General features: G+C 41.6%; 1 pseudogene; it reads right to left on the reverse strand.

The window, feature by feature from the left end:
- Positions 1–4,920: 4,920 nt before the first annotated feature.
- On the reverse strand, positions 4,921–6,329 carry LOC118587666 (annotated as a pseudogene).

Below are 6,329 nucleotides of genomic sequence, written 5' to 3' on the forward strand. Positions count from 1 at the left end.
CCGTGGCTTTCATTCCCCAAGAGGCACCAATCCTGTCCTGGGGAGGGACACAGATCCAGTGTATCTGGAGACATACTAGGTAGATGACAATCCTTCTGGTGAGATTAGCAAACACCCCCACTCCCACCAGAAAGCCCAAATGCTAAGAGAATAGTCCTAAGGGTTCTTTGGCTGCCTGCTTCTACTGTTTATAGAATGGAGAAAGCAGAAGTGATAAAAAAAAAAAAACTGTTCCCCCAAATTTTACCCCTGGGAACAACCCTGAGAAGACTTTAGTCACTGCCGTATGGATGGACACTGGATTGTAAAGGCTCCCATTGTTCTTTAAGGAACAGAAACACACAGTTAGAGCTTACAGCAACGAACCTCCCAGTGCAGCCCCTGTGCCACCAGCAAGAGCGGCACCGAGGAACTTACTAAAAATTCACACTCTCCAGCCTTACCCCACACCATCGAAACCAGAAACTCTGCTTCTAGCATCCCAAGTTTTAGTGAACCCAGTCAGTGAGTCTTATGCACAGTAAAATCTGAGAAATAATGGTCCAGGAAAAACCTTTACCCATGCTTTGCCAGAAAAAGGACATGTAATATTTCAGTAGTCCCTTAGCCAGGATTTGAAGAATACAACTGTGGTGTTTGTACTACAGATGTTCAGAGTGCCTGAAACATGTCAAAGACACACACACACACACACACACACACACACACACACACACACACACACACACACAAAGAGAGAGAGACTATGCAAGATTCTTACTGCCTAAAGATGTATTTTTATTTGGGCTGAAGTTTTTTTGTTCCCCCCACCCCAAGGAGTTAAAGTGAATTGTTATCTATCCTAATTTATCTGAGTTAGAGACTGGGGTAAAAAGCAAACACTTTGTAGTATGTCCTTTTGATCAGTGATACATGAGCACTAATCCATTTCTTCAAATATGTCCCTGGGTGAGAACAAACACTGCACATCTGTGTGGGTCTCTGTCCCTCTTTTTAGACTTTCAAACGCATTTCTTGTTTTAACTCTTGGCTTTTTAGGGAATAGAATAAGTGAGCAGAGGTGAAGTCCAAGGCTGTATAGCATTCTCTTCCTCAAACTCTGAAATGCCACTTAGACTTGTTTGGTGCTTTCTCTTGGCAGAGACTCTAGAATCAGAGACCTTTCCATGGTGGTCCTCCATTGTTAATGGAAGTAGATGATTATAACTCTTTCTCTGACCACCATCTTAGATTTATTTCCTTTGACTGAGAAACGGACAGGATTTAGAGATGAGGGTGTAGAATGAAGGCTGTGTGTTGAGAGTTGTCCAGGTGTGGGACTTGTGATCGCCACCTTGTACTGTATCACTAACTTATGATGTTTACATCTTGAGAAACAGATGTGCCCCGTATAGTGCTCACTGAACATTTTCATTGGAGAGTGCACAGTCTTTTGCTATTTCTACTCATCAAGGGTGTTTTCACTTCATTTTCTGAATTACTTCAACCTCCCTGGTGGTGGGATCTATCTGGGCATGATTTGATTCTTGTTGCCTTTTAAAAATTGTCTACACAAAATGCTCCTAAAACCAATGCTTGAAATAAGTTGTATGTCCTGAAATAAAAGCCGTGTCAGCACCGTGTGTGATTGGCAGTTCTTTTTCTGTTAGTTCTTCGTCTATAGATAGTATCAATACAGTTTTAAGAAGTGAACTGGGTTCAACTGGAAATTTAGTTTAACAACGGGAGAAACTAGAAATGGTCTGGCTTATTCAACACCTAAAAAAATTGGAAAAGAATGTACAGTGAAGTATGGGTTGGTTGTTTAGTCATTTTTTTCTACTAGGCAATCACAGGAAACTCGATAGCCACAGCTCAGGTCCCACTGTGCCTTTGATGAGACGTGGTAGGTTTTTGATTGATGGGAAATACCACTGGGATCAGATCATTTACAATGTCATTATTTTTGTTTGTTTCTTGAAATATTCTGCTAACACTATCAATCAAGCATTTGGCTCAATGGTTATAAGAATAATCATTTGAAAGGGTAGGGTAACAGCTCACTCAGTAAAACATTTGCCTTAGAAGCATGAAGTCCTGAGACAGATCCCTCAGAACTCACAAAGAAAAAAGGCTTGGGGTGGTGAGCTGCCCTTGTAATCCAGCCCTGGGCAGACAGGGACAGTCATATCCCTGAGCTAGACAGCCCTATCTACTAGATACTCTGTCTCAAACAATGTCAACAAATAAATAAACAAGTAAATAAATAAATACATAATAAGTATAATCAAACTAAACCAAAACATAGGCAATGGACAGAACAGATGAAATTGTCTTTAAAGTCTTCATTCTGGAAAAGACAGAATTGCCAAAGAAGTCAAGTGGTGGCAAATGCAGTTACCCAAAAGTCAAACTCTGCTGAGAATGGAGTAAGAGGTTTTGTTTAAGCACCTTTCAATGCTGGCGTTAAATGAGCTAAGCTGCTGTGGGTTTTACCAGTTTGACTCATTGACAGTGGCCAGAACCTTCCTGTTGTCAAGTTGCCTCCAGAAAGAGAAAGGCCAACAAAAGAGCAATCCCTTTTAGGACAGGCAGGACTAACATCATAGCAATTGGGCTGCTTTCACCAGGAGGCATACACACTGTCTCCCAGGTGCAAGGGCCACTGTTACTGAAGCTACAGCAAACCCTCCTACCCCTGAGACTGTGCTCCAGCCACAATGGCTGCAGGTGACTTGTATGGGTGACTTTCAATGACCCTGTTAACCCTGAAGCTTTTCAACTTTCTAATGTCAGACCAGGAAGGAGCACATTCCCCTAGTGACCCAACAGAAAGCTCAAGATTGGTGTCATTTGAGGCCAGTGACAGGTCCTTCTCTTCTAAGTGTTATGATTGGTGGAACTGGAAGCAGCTATGATTGGTGCAAATTAGTCTTACATTTGCATGACACACTCCCTCTTTGGCTGATTGGCTTATTTTTCTAGCCATCTAGGAAACACCCCTGTGTTTCCCCCTCTGATTCTCACAAGATGGTTTTAGTTGCCTGCTTATAATCTTTATCATGTCTTCATTAGGGTTAGTTTTGCTGCAATGAAGCCCCATGACCAAAAGCAAAGTGGAGAGAAAATGGTTTATTTGGCATATACTTCCACATTGTAATTCATCAACAAAGGAAGTCAGGACAGGAACTCAAACAGAGCAGGGACCTAGAAACAGGAGCTGATGCAGAGGCAATGGAAGAGTGCTGCTTACTGGTTTGCTCATTATGACTTGAAAAGCTTGTTTTGTTTTTTGTTTGTTTGTTTGTTTTTTTAACCTACCACCACCAGTCAAAGTATGGCACTACCCATAATGGACTGAACCTTCTCCCATCATTCACTAATGGGAAATTATGAAGGCATTTTCTCAGCTGAGGTTCCGTACTTTCAGATAACTCTAGCTTGTGTCAAGTTGACAGAAAACTAGCCAGCACAGGTAGTGTAGGCTGGGTTGGTCATGCAAAGAGAAGACCACAGGGCCAGAAGAGGTGGTGGTACTTGCCACTGTTGAGGTAGTGGCAGCAGCCATGGCAGTAGGGAGAAGGCAGCTGAACAGTTCTAGAGAGAGGAAGGAGGACAGAGACAGTGAGGAAGAGAAATGGTGTAGGATGGTAGGCATATAGAGACAGTGAGAGAATGTAAAAAAACAAGTTAGCAGAAAGCACAAAGCTCAATTAAAACAAATATGGGAGACTGTAGGCCCTGGCTACTTGAAGACATCAGGGAATAGTCAAGTCGTAAGGGCTACCTATCTAGAGCTCCAAGGCTCAAGAGCTATAATTTAAGCTATGTGGAGGGTCAAGGGTCCTAATGCCCAAGGTTTTGGAGCTGTGCCACGAACTGGTGCCAAGCACTACTATTGCTAGTTTCTACTAAGAGCGGAGGGTTGTACTAAACACTGAGGGCTAGGCCAAGAGTTGGTATAGCCCAGAGAAAGAAGTCTTAGACATGAACATCTAGAATTCAGTTCTTTAACTTCTAAAGCTGACAACCTCTACGTCTCTGGGCTTGGGTCTATGAGCCTCTGTATGCTAGCTCATTCCAAAACTGTTTGAACTAGAGATTCTAAGACTGCCAGCATTGAAAAGCCAGGTACTCCTTTTCTACTTATGATTTCCATCTGTGTGGAACAAAATGACCCCAGACAGTTGTCTGGTAACAGCAGTGAGATTATGAAGAGAAACAGAGAATAAAGGCTAGAGTGTGGAGGGAGTAGGGTGTACACTCAATTGTAGAACAGTTGATCAGGCAAGCCTCTGATAGTTGAACTGTTAAGCAGAGGGTTTAAGCAAGTATGGGAGAGAGTTTCTTGGGAAAGAATGAGCCACATAGAGGAGGTAGGAAGGTCAGAGTATGATTGCATCCACAATATATCCAAGGACCAGTGCAGACCTAACTGACAGGGGCAAATGTTGGGAATAACTGGCATGTGATTAAGTCAAAGAAGATCTTGGAAGGCAGTTACACAGACCTGGGTGGGTGGGATCTAGAGTGACATTGAAGCACACTAGACTATTTGACATGAGTGTAAGAAGAAGCATACAACATACTCTTGGACACTGGGATGTAAATGGGAAGGAACAGATACAGGAAGAACAAATTCTAATAAATTTTAATAAAATTTGGTTTTCGAAAAAGAAAACCCCCAAACATGGCTGATTAATTATTACTCCAACTCCACAAAACACACATGAAAATAAAAAATAAACTAGAAAAGGAAGGAAAACAATAAAATGAATAGAAAAAAACTCCGTTCCTGGCACCTCACTTACTTCTGGGCTTGTCTTCTGGTTCTTGAGTCTGGATGGTGTCTTCCACTATGTATCTGACTGTGTGTTCCACACTACACATCATGCTTTCTTCTACTTCTTTCCCCCAGCTTCTTTGAGGCTGTATCTATCTTCACACCTCTGTCTCCACAGCACTAAAATCCAGTTTGCCCTCATCTTTATTTCCTATAGCTTTTAATCCTTGCAAACGAATGTCATGTAAATTTCTATTAAGATGTTTTCCAGTGTAGCTCAGTAATTTCATACCTCCAGGCACTTAGCAATTTCATCTGGCTTGTTTTGTTTGTTTGTTTTCCAGGAGTGCATTTCTCCACCAAAGTTGCAACCTTATCTCTATATCTGATTTTGAAATCTCTAACACAGTTAAGATCTTTCAAGTTATCCTTTCAAAGAAAATGAGGATAACATGAGCCACTGGATCATGCAGTAACCAAGTATTTCCAAATCCCCACATCATGATGGGAACACACCATTGTGTGTGTCAATGATGGTGAACTCTAGTGTGCCATCTTAGCATTTTTGGGGATCTTTACTCTTTACAGTCTGGATAGTTCACATAAGCAAGTCCATAGTATACTAAGTTTACCTGCTCAAGGTTCTTGTAGCTCAGAAGAAGATTGGAAGCCTTGATATCCCTGTGTACATACTCATAGATGTTGGGGTGGTTTGAAAGAAAATGACCCCAAAGGGAGTGGAAATAAAGGGAGGTGTGGCCTTGCTGTTGGAGGAAGTGTCACTATGAAGATGGGTTTTGAGGTCTCATATATGCTAAAGACAACACCCAGTATTTCAGTCTACTTCCTACTGACTGCAAGGTGTAGGACTCTCAACTATTTCCCCAGCATCATGTCTGTCTGCACACCACCAGGTCATACCATGATGATAATGGACTGAACTTCTGAACTGTAAGTGAGCCACCCCAATTAAATGTTTTCCGTTATAAGAGTTGCTATAGTTATGGTGTCTCTTTGCTGCAATAGAAACCCTAACTAAGACAGGTATATTCCAGGATATCTTGCATTCTTAAGCCATGCAGTTTTCTGATAAAATTTGGCATTTGTTTCATATATTTGCTCATGGTCACTCCCAAATTTTTTCCCTGTTATAAAGTGATTTTATTAAATTCAGTTTTAGACATACTGTAGTTCTTGGCTACAAAAACAGTTCGAGCAAGCAAATTTGGTCACTTATATTAGAGCTATTACAGAGTAAATGGTGATTGGTGGGTTGATTCTAGAAGCTTCTTTTTATAGGTGGATTGATAGGCATATTAGTGACTTTGCTCACTGTTGTGGCAGAATGACTCATGGGAGGAACATTCCTAGAAGGATTCATGATGGAGAAGACAGATCATCTCAGGGAGCAGAGGGAAAAGGAAGAATACAGAAAGGTCAAGTTGTAGTTCTTAAGAATATACTGACAGTTGGTAGGAGAGATGGCTCTGTGGTTGAGAGCACTGCTTACTCTTCCAGAGGACTGGGTTGAATTCCTAACATCTCCATGCAGCTCACCACTATCCAT

Source organism: Onychomys torridus, chromosome 7 (assembly GCF_903995425.1).
Source record: "Onychomys torridus chromosome 7, mOncTor1.1, whole genome shotgun sequence".
Lineage (NCBI taxonomy): Eukaryota > Metazoa > Chordata > Mammalia > Rodentia > Cricetidae > Onychomys > Onychomys torridus.